General features: G+C 27.2%; 1 protein-coding gene across 1 annotated transcript in view; it reads left to right on the top strand.

Annotated features, from left to right (window-relative positions):
- LOC125808712 (flocculation protein FLO11-like) overlaps window positions 1-17,343 on the top strand; it is a 119,056-nt gene that overhangs the window by 37,680 nt on the left and 64,033 nt on the right. The gene's annotated exons all lie outside the window — the stretch shown is intronic.

Here is a 17,343-nt window from a genome sequence, read left to right as displayed (position 1 = left end):
GGTTCTTATCATTGAAAATAGTTAAAAAATTTAATATCATAGGTCCAAAATTGAAATGCTTAATTAATGTAAACACCAATAGTGCTATCAATAACCACTTAGAGAGGTGTTACCCAATTTTAGAAAGAAAAATAAAACAAGATAGATATAAAATTCAAATTTCTAACCTCACTAAGAGGTGCACCCAATCATCGTTGCATTATATGATACTTCGAGTGTGGGTTTACACATCTATATTTAACAAAAAATTAAAAATATAACACGACTATATTTGATTTTGGGAGGGGAGCATGGGTTCACGTGAACCCGGTGACCCCCTCCTGCATACGCCTATGCCGATATATACAATTTGGCCAAATATGGTCGAAATATACAAAATTTATGCATTGATAATGTATATTATATGTATAACATATGTATATTATACTTGTATATACACAATCTATACATTTTTTCTGGCTATTCTGTAAATTAGATCGCCTAAAAGACATTGAACTGTAATTATTATCCCATTAAAAGATAAAATAAATGGGCTTACATTTGAGAAGACTACTTGGGATTGGGCTCAGTGAATGAGATTGGGCTTAGAGTATTGGGCTTCATTTCTGTTGCTATTGGATTGAACACAAACCAAGCATAAGCCCAATGAAACAACACCTCATTTGTAATTGGTAAGATATTACACCCAACGACGACGTTAAAAATGGATAGTCTTGAATTTTTGACACACACTTTTCCTATGAGCAAACCTTCAAGATCGGAAGTCAAAAGTGTAGACATTGACATAAGGCAAACAGGGTAAAAAAATTCAAGATCACTCATTTCATTGTCATTACTTGTGAATCTTCCGTTCTTTGTTTATTTGTATCAGAAAATATTTCGATTCAAATAATTTCATTGTCGGAAATGGGACATGCCTAAATTCTCGTAAAATACAATGATTTTTTTCTCAATTCTCTAAGGTTATACACTCTCAGAAGGGAAATATGCTCTACATAAAGGTTGATCTAGAATTTTAGAGAGAAAGTCGAAACACAATAAAATTAATTGGACCCGCTATGTATATCTAAACACCTATTAAGAATATTCTCTGATAAAACATCATTTAGTATGATTAATGCATGATCATCATCTATGAATTAATTATCGTAATATTAATTAACACAGTACTTAACTTAATTTTTTATTATTTTGTTGTGTATTTATGTGGTCCTAAAATGGCTTGGTATTTCATTATGAGATTTGTTTGTCTAATAATGATGAATATGAATATTTAATACATTTCAAATCATTTTTCATCATATAACTTTCAATAATTCCCAACTGCGCATGTCAATTATACATGATTAACTTCTTCAAACTTCTGATATACCTCAAAATTCAACAAAATCTAATTATAAAGCATGGATGGTGAATACAAAAATGAAATTCAACCGTTTAAATAACAACAATATATCCAGTAGAATTCCGTAGGTGAGATCTAATGATTGTAGAATGTATGCCTACTTTATTCCTACGACCTATTTTACAAAGGTAGAGTGATTGTTTCTGAAAGACCCTCAGCTCAAATTCAACCATCACATAACATTAAAAAATCAAAATTAATTAATTCCAAATGGGATAATATTTGTCACAATTATTAATCTTGATTAATTTAACTTTAGCTGCAAATGCCATGTTAAATTTTGTTAAGAAAGCCATTGACTAATTAATTTAATTTAATTTAAGTAATGGTCTAAAGGATTAACTGATCTTCTGAGGGTCATGTGTAATCACATGAATTTCCATGTTTTCTAATTGATTCCCTTAATATCTTATTTTACGGACATTTAATTAATTTGACTTATCACATGATATAAATATATCAAATATTTTAATGGGTTTTCAGTTATTACAGTTATGGAGTTAGTTGCATTAAAATTATATAATTTTACAGTACAATCACACAACTGAATAATATTTTTATAAGAATTTTTTTATTAACTTGTTTGGTTAATAACACTTTTGGTCCTTCAATTATTAATAAATTCTAAATTTGATCCTTGTCATATTTGACTAACACATTTTGACATTTAACTACTTGAAATGTGTACTTTGATTCCTTTGAATATTCATAAATATACCATAATTAGTAGCCGTTTCACCAATTAATTAATTATCAATGTGTTATGTTAAATTTGTATTGTTACTCCATATTTAACGGTAATATAATTCTTTCTTACCTAATAGGACTAAAACATACATCGATTAGTTGAAGGTTAAACGTACTTCATAAGATATCATAATGACCAAACTCAAAAATCTGACTAAACACATTTAACCTTCAATAATTGAAATGTGCAATTTTTTATCATGTTGCTTGTGAATATTCACAAATAATTCACCATAATTATTAGTCATTCCACCACTTAATTATTCATTGTTATGTTAAACTTTTACTGTTAATTTATACTTCTTACATAAACAAACTGAAAACACATTTCGATTAATTAAAGGTTATAACATATGCTTTATCTGATATATATCTCAAGAACCAAAATCTGAATATACCTATAATTTGAGGACAAAAAATGATATTATCCCAACTTATTGTTTATTTATTAGTTGTGGGACAAAATGGTCTTGGGAAATTAAATTGAATCTAACTTGAGAGTTTATTTAGGTTCTTTGGATTGAGACATATTATTGATTAATTATTAATTAAAAGGACCTGTGAAAACTTGTCCTTTGAACATGAAATCTAGAAATGGCTTCACAACAAAGTTAAAAAATCTAACATCTTAATTCAATGAACTATTAAGAGATTCAAGACATTACGAGACCAAAAATATAAAAAGTACTTTCCCCAAGAAAGGAAAAAATGATTGAAGAACAAGTTATTCCAATATGGTCTTGTTCACTAGCATTTATGACAAAATTGTATTTAATGGACTATGTAATTTGTGAGAAAAAGGAAAAAAAGTGAAAATTTATTTGGATTTATTAGGTAAATCTCTTTGATGATCGTAATCGATATGTCTCTAAAAAGTTATAACTTTAATTCTACTATTAAAAAATCATTCGTCTAATACATGAACGTTCACATTTTTTTTTCACTTTCATTTCTCAATTTGGCTAGACTATAGTTCGAACCTGGCTCATGTAGAAGTGGATTTGAACCATTTATATTGGATTTTTTAGTTATTTGCTTTAACTGGCCAAGCTTGGTAAAAATGCATTAAGCAAGAGATGTAAGATCTCTTCTAATTTAGAATTATTACGATGTAACTGTCCAGCTTACTAGTGATATTGTCTGTTCTGGATCTTTACGAATGCTATTAGAGTCAATTCTATCTCAACCTTATAGATGTAGAGTTCAACTGAGTGAGATCTACTTTATAATTATTGTTGTTACGCCTGCTAATGACATTGTCCATTTTGAGTCGAATGATATTAGAGCCAATCATATGTTTTGAATAACGGCAAACGCGGTAAATCTCAAACTTATATTTTGATCGTCAATTTCATATAATGTACTATAGTGTGACATGATAGTTCTATAAAAGGATAAATTCATCATTCAATGAGCTAGATTTTAATTACTATTTTGTCAAATAATTACTTCATCCTAATTAACCTTTATGGGCGTCAACCATGAAAATTCAGTATTTATACAGATTAAATAAATACACATATTTTTTCATATACATATATATACATATCACTAAATCATAGTTAATTAACATGTGTATGTACGTCTTTAACCTTTAATTAACTTAATCATGATAAATTAGTATGATTTGATATAGATGTCAAATACATGTACATTTTATCATAAATTACCATTAAAAGGCCGTTTAGTCGGATGTTATAAACAACCTTTCTGATAGCAAACACTTTATCCTTTATAAAGAGTTTTTTTCTATGCAAATTCAATTTAATCAGAATATATGGTGACATTATATAACGTACGAATGCTTATTAAAAGAAAGACAATAGCGAGAAAAACACAAGACATTAATCTAATATGTATATTATTTGAACATAAGTTGCGCCTCAAGTCATTAAGTCGATTAAGCCCATTATTTTCTAAGTTATGTTCTTATCTTTTCATTATTCATCAAACAACATAAGATGTACACACAAAGGAAACATCAAAATTGAGGACAACATGAAGATCTTAAGGGGAGTTGGTAAAAACAAGAAAAGATTTTTGAGTATTCCCTAGATAATTGCTTGTGAAAGAGTTTATAGACATTAATTTGACTTAGTAGAAAAACAAGTCTTCATTCATTCAAATCCTATCAATTGACCTCATTAACTGAATCTAATTATTGGAAAAACTGCCTCAATTGAATGTGCAAAGAATGATTCATAACTAAAAGAAATTAATTAATTATGTGCTCTCACACATGCACCTTTTTTTAATTATTGAGGTTCGACTAAATCTAAATTCATGCATTACATGGTTCTTTCTGAAAGAGACGCTCTGAACATGATTTTTCTCATGTTTAAAAAGCTCGAACTCGAGACCTCTGATTAAGGATGGAAAAAAGTCAAATCATCTCACCATAACTCATGTTGATCGTCACACACGCATTTAATTAATTCTTTGGTCAATGTCAATCATAAGTGTATCAAGTTTAATTTATTGTCTTCTTTTTCCCTCCCTTTCTTGTGTGTTTTGACCATGGCTTCTATAATTAGAACATGACAAATGATTTAGGTACCAACTTGTGTTTGCTAATTCTAAAATCACATGATTAATTAATAAAAGAATATATTAAGCTTATTTAATATATTAACTCCAACTTACTTTGTGTTTTTTTAATTAACGTTGGGTAGAGCTACACCATGGAAAAAAGGAAATGATTATTCGTAGTTATGCATAAACATATGAATATAAAAATTGGTAGAGAATCTGATGCATGTTCTAAAGCTGCTAAGCATGTAATTAAACAACAACTATTTATTAATTAGGTTCAGAGGCGTATTCAAAATTTGAACTTTATGGAATTCGAATTTAGGATTCTATCACGACTCCTATAATTTACTGGCTTCAAATTCATTGAAACACACACGTATATATTATATATATATCATCTTCTAAATTAATTCGCACTTGTTTAGATTGGATTGTTTTGTCTTAAGAATCTTGATCAATTGCCTCAATACAAATATCCATCGATCTCAATCACAATGTATTGGGGCTTCGGGGGATATTGAGATGTGAATTCTGGATTTGAACTTTAATAATTCCGAATGTCATTGTATTACAGCAAGCACATAGATGTCTACTTTGGCTCAACATGGATATGTTATCATCGAGCCCAAAAATATGCATATCAGGCTTAAATTTCTTCCTGCTTATATTTTGATATGAAATTTGCATAATTAAGTCTTTTTAGACTCTCTTTTTTCAAAAGTTTATCAACCTAAAAGTCTGTCGGCCCTTCTCTTCTGTCCTGGCCGTCACATTTAATTCGCTAATATTTGAGAAATTCAATTCGAACTTTAATATTTAATAATTGGAATATTGCATATGCAAGATCGTTTTTTCTTTCTTTCAAAATAGTTGACTAGATTTTAAACCAATTAGTGGTGGTGAGAAAATTGAAATTGAAAGAGGAGATTCAATTAAAAAAATAAAAATTCTCTTACCAAAAAACGTATTAATTAACTTCTGGAAGGACTTTATTTTTAATTATTATTATTTAAGAGTGAATTAACCATTTCTACTTGTAATTACTAGTATAGTTGCGCAAATATTTTAAAATATAATAATTTTAAACTTAAAAATAATTAATATGAATTATTATTATTGAGTAACAAAAGTGCATGTATATATTATTAGGATATAGTTTTTAAAAATTTAAAATAATTTTATATAAATAATTAATATATTTTTTATAATATTAATTAGAAAAAATTTAGACATTATAAATGCCACCAACATGCTATTATGAATATAACATGAAAACATACATGGTAATTCATTTCAAATCAATTTTAATTCGAAATTTGAAAGCAATGATATCAATTATTATCTTTAAATTGAAATACACGTGGAGAGATTTTATATGATAGAATGAAAATTTTGAAATGTAAAATAAAGTTGATCAAAATGAAAATCTACAAATAACACTGTACGTGCAAGTTGTCAACACGGTGTTGAAATCTTATGAGCATGTTAAATTGCTAAAGAAATAAGAATTACAACACAAATTAAGCCGACTATATAAGTTCTCACTAATCTAAATCCTAACTTTTATAAACATGAATCTCATCCATTTTATTCCATTTTCAAATGTAATTTCTAGTATAGTAAGATAAGGCATTTATTTATAAAATTGTTCAAATGTCTTTTATTTTGTATGTACAATTCAACGTTAGCTTTAATTATTATTTTTTATTTATAAAGGATAAAAAGCAATAATAATTTTACATTATGACAATTTAGTTTACACGATTATTAAAAGATATAATAGGGAATACTTCTTATTCTAAGTTAGCCTATATCTATTAAAAGTTAAAAATATAATCGGGAATGTTTCTTATCCTAAAGTTTGCAGTTAAATTGAAATTAAAAAATATAATATGAGATGCTTCTTATCATAAATTTGCATATATGTATTAAAATATATAATTTTTGGAATACTCATAAAGAGTAGTTTGAATTTATTCTTTTAGAAAAAATGATAACTCGAATACATTTGATGACATCTTTAAAAATAAAATATAGATTTGAAATATTTAAATTTATTTTTTAAAATTCAAATTTTGTTTTTTGTATGTGATGTTAAACGTGGTACTTTTGTTTTTCCTGTTACGTAGGTAAAAGAGTAAATTGAGTTTTGAGAGATTAGAGTAGTTAGGTAAGTGGATAAGGGATTTTAGATTTAGTTTCATTTTCTTCTTTTAAAATAAAAAATAAAATTACCTACGTATATTTGACCATCCTTTTTAATGTTTTCTTCTTCTTCATCTTCATTTCGTTAATTGTTTTATTTTTTGTTATAATATTTTTAAATTTAATTTATTGTCATTTTTATCGTCAATTCCAACATCCAAAATTCAAGCACTACAAAAAAATCTCATAATATGATTAAAAAAAACAACTAACGAATTAAAAATATTACACTAATACTATGAGATCTTTAGATATTGTGGCTTTCGTTGTGAATAGAGATTTTATGAGTAAGAAATTAATTTTCCATAATGAAAAAAGAAGAAGAGAAAAGTGGGATAATTTTTTAAAGAAAACAAATTACGTAAACAAAATTTGAGATAATTTTCTTAAGGAAACAATCAAACTGAAAATTTGAGAATTTGAATTTATTATTTAGAATAACTAAAAATAATAAAATTCAAGAATATGTATGATGCTGACACGTGTCATTTTTCCTCTCCTTTTATATATAGATAGATTTTAGTAAATTTCTACTTATTAGTAATTATTTTAGTACATTTGACATATAAATTATAATTACTACTAATTTACTTAACTAATAATTGAGCGTATGTAATAGATACGAAATTATTTTTTAGATATTTACTAGCTCGATTGAGGATTAATCTGCTGCATCTTAACTTTTTTTTGGTAGTTTAATAATTATTTATATTTTGAATCTATTCGGTGAAAATTTTGACTCATCCCTATAAGTTTTTGTGATTATGTTGTTATACGGGAGCAACAATAACAATATACAGTACTATATAATAGATATCTATCTTATCAAAGTAGATAAATTATTTTCAATAAATCCTTAATGTTATATGAGATAAAAAAAAACATTTTTTTTATTATTTAACGACATAATATATTCCACGGTAATTTTTTTCTCCATTTTGGTGTAACATTACCAGATATTAGAAATGTTTAGAGTTGACTCTTTTTTCCTATTGAATAATTAAGGGGTCAAAGTGCTTTAATTGTGACTCTACGTGGAAGCATCATAAAACAATTTTACTAATTAAGTAGTATTAAAAATTGATCAACGCGTTTGTTTCTTTATATCAAGCAAAAATAATAAAATGTTGCCTAAAACAGAAAGTAGGATTCATAAGATCTTTAACTATATTATATAATTTATAAAAGTAGTTAACTACATTAAATAAATGAAATTCTCTTTACATTGATTGAATTAAAGAAGCAATGTGAATATAAGATTTATGAACATTCTTATGTACTTTCTAATTTTGAAAAGTTGCAATATTTAGGTATAGGAAAAATTCCATTTCTAGGGGACGGTGGCACCAAGTTTTTATGGTGTTTGAGTTTATTTGCACATATTTCGACTAATTCTTATGTATTAACTTAATAATTTAGCTTTTATTTTTTTGTTTCTCGCTTGATGATTGATATTCGCTTTAAGGTTCAATTTATTTGAATTCGCATCAAGAAGTTCCACTTCGAGGGTAATACGTTCATATCAAAGTCGATTTCATACTTGGGACATTTTGCAGAGTATTAATTTGTGTTATCGCGTCAAGAAGTCCCACTTTTGGGGAAATGCTCTGTTTCAAAAGCGACTTCATAATCAGGTCATTTTGGAGTCCGACTAATCTAAATTTACACCAAAAAGTTCAACTTTTGAGGATAAAGTGATCTTATCAAAGATGATTTCATACTTAGTACGCAAACCTAAGACCTTTAATTAAAAACGAAGAAGTACTTAACACTCCTTCCACTGTAACGTTGAATGTTTTTCCAACCTTACTATCATATCAATTGGATCCTTGCCATCCAAGTTTTTTTCAAGAGTTATGATAAGTCAAAAATAAGTAAAATTTGTAAATATAATGCTTGTCAGAGGGTCACTATGGGAGGGCTTTAAGTTGTTTGATGCTTATATTAGATTTTGATTAATTTGAATTTGACATGTTTAAAGTCGATTAAAAGAAAGTGTTCTTTTAAGAATATTCTTTTCATCCTTAGGCTTTGAATCTTAGACCTTTAGTTAAGGGGAAGGATGAAATCAAATTCTGCCAACAAAAAATTTGTACGATAATATCGAGCAGAAAAAATAAGGTCTTCTATTAAAATTATTTTCAGATCAACAATCTTGTTAAGTCGTCCCAAAATTAAAATAATTTAGGATATATAAATTAGTTGTCATGATAATTTAAATTATGATGACGATACTCTTCTTTCATTTCTTTTAAAGAAAATATTGACATAGAAAAATAAGACCTTTCATCAAAATTATTTTCATATCGCCAATTTTATTGAGCCGTCCTGAATAAATATAATTTAGGATATAAAAAGCTGTCATGATAATTTAAAAATGATGATGTTACTCTTCTTCCAAAGCCGTTGGAATTATATAAACACAATAAGAACAAACACTAACTTCTCATTTTTTGCATGAAAAGAATAGATTTCTTTGTTTCCTAGAATTCCATGCACATGCAACTCTTCTTTCTCCCACAACATTTATCTCTTTTATTATATTTTATTTCTCTAACATATGATAATTATACGTATTTGATTACATATATGCTTTCTCTCCGTTCAGTTTTATATGACGGTCTTTTTTAATTTATGCTAGAAAGAATAATCTCTTTTCTTATAACAATCAATTCATATCCAAACACCTAATGACCTAATGACTTGCTCATAATTATAACTACTGAAAACTTCTGACATGTTTAAAACCACAAGTACTCGAAGAGTTATTTTTTTAATGTATGCACTAGAAGTCTTTCTCTTTTTCTTTTCTTAATTAAACTTCGTGTCTAGTCAAATCAAAATAAAACAAAGTAAATATTTAGTATAACTGATTTTAGTAAGAACCAAGAAATGATTTTTTTTTTTTAATCTCAATTTCTTCATCAAACTAATAGTAGTGAATTTTTGTCATGCTACAAAATACAATGGTTGTTTCTAGGATTGTGAATAGGGTAGGCAAATAGTTGGACTTTGAGGATTAAACATATATAATTATCAACATGTGTAAATCTCAAGGCTAATTAAGTGTAGGTTAATTATTTGGAATATAATTTAATTGAATTAAATTGCAGTCTCAATATTGTACTAACATATATATATGGTGTACATGATATACGGTTGGTTCCAAATTCCAAAACAAAAGAAATATGAGTCCTCCCAAGACGCAACTAGCCGCTCTTCTTCCACCTACTCCATGTGGGTGGTTTTGCGCGTATCCTTGTCACCTTTTTCTCGTAACAGAAACGAATTCAAAATTTAAATGAGATATATATTAAGGTTTTTTTCGTATATGATATGTATACGTGTTTAGGGATGATTCTAAGATTTAAATGTGATAAGTTCACCATTAAGGTTTTTAGTAATATGCATGTATATTTACATTATTTTTTTTAATGTGAATTAGTTTCATAAATAGGTACCTTTGTTTGTTAATGAGGCTTTGGTTTAGGGGAAGTTAGAAACTTGAAACTTCTCCTCTCTTTTTTTTGCTATAGGATTTTGTTCAATATATTTATTTTAGTTCGGACTAATTTAAATTTACGTTGATAATTTCTATTTAGAGGTAAACCATTTTTTATTAAAATTAATTATTTTTAAAGCATAAACTCAAAATGTCGTATTAAGACTCGTGGTCAAATTCATGTTGAGAATTTCTATTTAGAAGTAAACAATTTTTTACTAAAATTAATTATTCCTAAAACATAAATTCGAGACGTATGATTAAAATTATTGTATTTGGGTACGTATGTGTTAGGAGTTTATGTTGCGAGAGTGTAAGTGACCGATCGAGGCACATGTTATTATCCTCGAAAAATACAAAAGTTATTATTCCAACTTCAAATGATAAAAATAATTTTGGTTACTTTAATTTTTAATGCAATTCTTATCCAAGATATTTCCATTTCTAACATACCACACGTGAGTTAATGTTTCTTTACCTCGAAATTAATCGCTTAATCTTAAGTTATTAAAGTCTTTCTAATTCGACTTAATCCGATCACACTATATGCCACTGACACTTCAAAATGCGATACTTTAGTAAATAGTTTGGCGATATGCTTTTAGTGTTTTATTTAGAGTAAGAGTCACGAATATAGGTGGTAATATTAGCCCGTAAAAACATAATCTATTCAATTTGTTCAAATTTTAACTCGCTCATTTATTGAATTGATATGTAGTCTGAATCAATCCATGTGAAATATTATCAAAATATTTTCAAAAGACATATTATTAATTTGATATGTTATATGATATAGCCACAATAAAGGGGGGGGGGGGGGGGAGTCTTATTAGCTAATAAATGAAATTAAAATTTTAGTAAAAATTAGACGGACTGGGTTTATATCCTGATTTTTAGCCATTTTAGCTTAAATAACTGTTGAACGGATCATCAATAATCCACACGTTCATATCGATTAACTTAATCCATTTTAATCGGGTTAAATTTAACTCAACCCGCTTCGTATTGAGCCATGGTAATATATACCGTATTTCTTGATAATATTGATGTGTGTTATTGTGACATGCATGGAGATAAAACTTGTAGGTACAATGGTCCACCATGCATGTGGTATGCATGCAATGTACTTGATCTTTGGACCAGTACCGTATGGAGCATATGATTTGATTTGTAAAATTTAAATTTTGAATAAGTTTTGATAACGATAATTTAGTTCGATTGCAAGCTTCATTGTCAATCTTTCTTACCAACACATGTTTTATTTAGACCGTAAATTAGTCATAAAGCTTTATTTTTTGGAGTGAAATCAAAAGAATTGAATTAAGGCGATTCATTCGAACCTTATTTATCAGAAAATTATATTGTACATAGAAAATTCTATAAATCAATAATGAAATTTTAGTTTCTGAATATCAAATAAATTATACATTTGTCTGAGTATTGACAATCACTTTGCGGTCCAAAATATAAATGAGACTAGTTAATAAGTAACTATTTTTCTAGACGAGAAGAGTAAAATAGAATATTTACTATGAAGACTAGTCGAAAAAGGACGATGGATATGTTATAAGCCGAAATAGAGATTTAACAATATATTTATTGGAAGAGGTATACTTATAATATCGAAGAAAACATTCTTTCGTTTGTTCAATTTTTGGGAATACCAACAATTAGAAATAAAATCTAGGAAATGCAAAACCTCACATGACTCTTGCAGTTTATTGTGTTACTTTAATTTTTGTGTACGTTGGATATCTAAAAAGGACAAATAATATTTAGAAATAAAATTTGCGTTATTTTTATTATTATATATCCAAATTCATATAGTTCTAGAAATATATATATTATGATTTTCTTCTCCCCCAAATTTTTTTTAAAAAAAACACTATGGATATAAATTACATACACCAATATTACAAAAAAAAAAACTCATGACTCATGAGCGTAATTTAATACGTGATAGTAAGTTAATTATCATTTTTATCAGATTATCATTTATATTTTATCATAAAATGACTTAACTATATAAATATATTTTCTAATTGTCAAATCAAAAAACTTAATTAAATTCTAGAATTATTGTTAAATTGACTTTTCTCTTCTTCCTTTTCCCATCAAATTATATTTTCTCTTTTTTACCTTTTTGTATATTAAATTATTATTTCTTTTTTTCCTTTTTGTATATTAAATTTGTTTAAATTATCCACCGCTCATTTAAAAAGCTAAATAATTAACGAACGTCCTCGTGATTTCATAAAGTTGTGGAATATTTCTTTACTTTTTTTTTCGTAGAGATCAAGTACGTTTAAGTATTAAGATTAATACAACTTGAATTAATTTTAATTAATCCAAAGATAAAGTTTGTTGAATAAATCAATATTAAATTGTATAATCTCAAAAGCTAAGCAGAAAGTGACGCCGACTAAAATATATTTTATTCTATTTTTCTCTTTTTTTTAAAAAAACAACTAAAAATAATATAATCAATTATTCCCACAGACTTTTCACTATACTTTCTGGGTGCGGTTGGTAAGAGGAAAGTGTTTTCTGTGAAAAATATTTTTTTTAGGAAAATAAATGAGTTTGTTTGATATATAAATAAAAATATATTATTTTAAAAATATATGTATATAATTTAGATAAATATTTATAGAAAGTGTATTAGAAAGTCGGAAGGTAAAGATGATGTGTATTGAAGGATCGGAACGATACAGTTAATATGAAATGCAATTTGTGAAACTTTTTTTCCTTACTTTTATTATAAAAATTATTGGATTTTCAATTTTTTTTGATTGATCGAACATGTGAAAATACCAGACACACCCTCTGTGTACGCTTTTGTTTCCCTCTTTTTTTGCATTTTTGTTTCAATGTGACACATTTTTTCTCTTTAGTTATTGTTATTCTCAAAGAATGATACAATATTTCTAAATCTATAAATAATTAATTTTACATTTTCTTATTTTTCTTTTAATGAAATCTTTTTATTATCACATAAATATTCTGACACGTTTAAGACACAGGTTATAAAAATTTTACATCCAATTTATTATAACATGCATTAGATTATAAATTTCCAAAAAAAAAATGTCATACTGATTCACGGAGAAAGTATTAGAATGATGCTTGCATATGTTCTATCATTATTTCAAAGATTAAAGAAATACACCACATCCAATCACACACTTACATGCTCACAAAATGAATTAATATCATATCATATATAATCACATGAGTAGTAATGATTTATTTGCCCAATCATCATGAAACTTTTGATTGGCATAAAATTTAAGAACCATTTTGTCATCGTCAATTCATTATCATATGATTTAATTATGTCAAAAATATATAGTCCTCATATATGAGTTTCACAATCTTCTAACAATTTTATGCACGCCTTTCCAAAGTTGAGAAAAAAACTATATAGACAATATTAATTGATTGAGATTATATTGACTGATATATAAATATAAAGATTTTTCTAGTGTTCAAGAAACAAAGATATTACAATATCGATCTTAAATAAAGCGACATGGTCATGTAGATATATAGTTAAGGTCCGTATAGAGATCATGTACATTTTCTCTTGGAATAAAGATTAGAGATATGTATATCGAAGAGTGGTCAGTTTAGATACGGTCTATTAAAAACTAAATTATATTATGTATATCGATTAAATTTAAATTTATATTTATATATAATATCTGAAATGTCACTCTTGAATATCCTTGGCGAAATTCTTAATTTCGATATAATTTTTAGATGTTGTTATTGTAGTATTAGTTGAGGCCACCAATGTGATTGCTTGTTGAAACCAAATTTTCTTTGGGATGTATAAACACTTGATCAACCTAGAGGAACTCAAGCTTGATATGTGCATTGTCCTAAGATGATATCAAGAGATCTCAATACATCAACTTTGCCAATATTCTTCAAAAAACTAAAAAAAGTTGGGATTTTCGATGAAAAGTTTGTATAAAGCATCTACTTCGATGAGTGCTTTTTGATCTGACAGGACGTTCATTGAAAATTGACTGATTTCTGATAGTGTCTCTACATGATGGGATTGAAAATCTTGCTTACAAAACTTGTACACTTAGGGCATGTAGACAACTCAACATGTTTTTTTTTTTTAATAAGAATCTTCCTATAAACTTTAGTTGAAAAATTTGAAGATATTGGGAAATAGCTGCACCTCATGTTTTTTGTTGGTTTTGTTTGTTTTTTGAAGGGTGTGATTATGGGTTTTCATGCTCAAATGGTACTTTTAGGTGGCAAAAGAATGGAAGTGAGATAGTAACAATTAAAAAGAAAATTAAATTTGGAATGTAGTGAAAGGGTAAGGCAATGATTATTTTTTTATTTTTTTTAAAAAATATTTTAGTTCTTGGAAGAAAATGGATAGAAGGATAATTCTCTCCTCACATGTATAAAAATATATAATAAGCACCAAAATACTTTTCATCTATATAATTTTGTTTTCCTTATTTCTCTGCTAATTCATGTAGCTTTATCACTACTAGAAATACGCGTATTTTCTATACTAGTTGGTCTATAAAAGCATTGCTTATATTTCTTAATTCATTTTATCTTAGAAAATGAAGTTGTTCGAAAGCAAGTTTCACAATTACTGAACTATTTTTTTTTCAAAAGAAACTATTTGAAAGCCCTTATAGTTTGTTGCTTCCAAACCTAATTGTCGAGGGCCCGATAATTATATCACGACGTCAAAAGGGTGTGAACGATAAGAAAATTGTAGATGGTAGATAACACAACAAATGATACATACTTGGAAATAGGTTGATCATAAATAAGTTTTATCATGTCTCCACTCTCCCTCGATTCATTTGCACGCTCTCGTTAGGCGTACTCACAGTCAATTACATTAGGTAATTAACAAAGGAAAGAATTTAATCTAATCATAGATAGGTGAACGTAGAGATTATCAATCAATATACTACTCGAGATGTAGTACTTGTCATTCCTAAACCAAAAGGGAGAAAGAAAAAGGCATGAAAAGTGTCCTTGGAAGATAGAATGGTCAAAAATGTACTTGGTGAAAAAAAATCGATGATTTTTTATCGAAAATTCTAGATTTTCAATGATATGATGACAGAAAAGTCCGTCGAAAATTCACATATTTCTAGTAATGAATATAACAAATCGATCTCAAATTTGAATAAAGAAGAGGATACGTATAATAAGTTGAGATCAATTATGATGAATTCTTTGAATATTGAGTTCACATAATAAATATATATATAAAAAAATCATCTAGCTTTATATGATATCAAAATTGATAAGCAGTTAATTAGTAGATCATCCAAATCCATTTAATTTAATTTATCAATTAGATAGTTACGAACGAAAAAATTGAACCAAAACTACAAAAATCAAACCGATAACTTTTATTTTATTTGGTTTGAGTTTATAAATTTAAAAATCGATAAAATTAGTTTAATTAAAAATTGATTCATATCGAACCATGAATACCCCTACTATATGATATCAAAATTTATAAGCAATTAATTACTAAATCCAATTCAATTTCTCTCTCCCTTCCAAATAACAAACAAATGAGGCAAATAATTTAATTCCTCTTCCTTTTTTTTTGCTCCATTTTTAAATAAGAAAACTCAAGCTTTTGCATCAAGTCAACGAATTAATTAAGCCGTGTGATGCTCTATGTTTGGTGTAAAACAAAATGTTTTTCCAAAAAAATGTTTTTTTTTTATAAAAAAAGTGAGTTTCTTATTTATTTTGTTTATGTTTAATAAGTATTTAAGAAATATTATTCCAAGATCAATTTATATGTAGTTTAACAAAAATATTTTCCAAAACATTGTGACCATTCGTATCCAAGGATGTGGCCTAGTGATCAATGAAGTGGGCTGAGCAGTGAGCACCATTATCTATTAAATCAATCAAAATATGTGCAAGCTGACTCGGACTTCACGATTATATAAAAATATTTGACCAACGAAATGTGGACTGAGCAGTGAGCACCATTATCTATGAAATCAATCAAAGTATGTGCAAATTGATTCGGACTTCAGGATTATATAAAAATATTTGACCAATCGAACATGAAAATTTTGAAAAACATTGGAATACACTCCGAGTCTTTATTATCATATACCCTCAACTTGATCTATCTTAGCTGGAGCGAATATGTAATAAAGTGCAATTCAAATACATGAAAGTTCAATTTGTAGGTTTACTCTAAATATGTGACAAATTTATGATTTATTTTGGATGCAAAAAATAAGAAATTATATTTAGGTACAAGTTAGTTAATTTGAGTTCACACAGGCCATACTACATAATAGCATAGCTTAGGACATAGATGGAATATTTTTTTTATAGATGTCTTTACATTGAATGTGGGGTCGGTCTCTCATTAATAATATACTCCCTCCGTCTCAAAATACATGTCATAATAGAAGTTTAAGACAAAATAAATTAACTTCCTCTCATTTACCATTAGTGTTAATTGTTTCTCAAGACTACAAACACCTTGATTATGACACATAAATATAGTATAATATTCAGATATAAATAAGGATACAACAACAATATACCCAGTGAAATCCCACTAAGTAGGGTTTGAGAAGGGTAAAGTGTACAAAGACCTTACCACTACCTCAAGGAGGTAGAGAGGTTGTTTCCGGTAGACTTTCGCTTCAAGTGCATCAAACTCAAGTATAAGAGAACGAAAAACAAGCATAAAATAATCAAATACCCTTCTTAATTAATGTTTTCTTAAGAAGTATGTAATTTTGAAACGGAAGGAGTATATACGTTCAATAGTCAAATATCCTCTCTAAAGTAATATTTTCTTAAGAGATGTGTAAATGATAAACACGACCAGTATTTTGAGACAAAGGGAGTATATAGGTTCCAAGGGAGTTAAACAATTGTATATAGTATAGCTTATAGGTAGATACATTAA

The sequence above is a fragment of the Solanum verrucosum genome, unplaced genomic scaffold (genome assembly GCF_900185275.1).
Source record: "Solanum verrucosum unplaced genomic scaffold, falcon-dt-bn FXZP01000218.1, whole genome shotgun sequence".
In the NCBI taxonomy this organism is placed as follows: domain Eukaryota; kingdom Viridiplantae; phylum Streptophyta; class Magnoliopsida; order Solanales; family Solanaceae; genus Solanum; species Solanum verrucosum.
The sequence above is the reverse complement of the archived record's forward strand: the minus strand, read 5'-3'. Positions and strand labels throughout refer to the sequence as shown.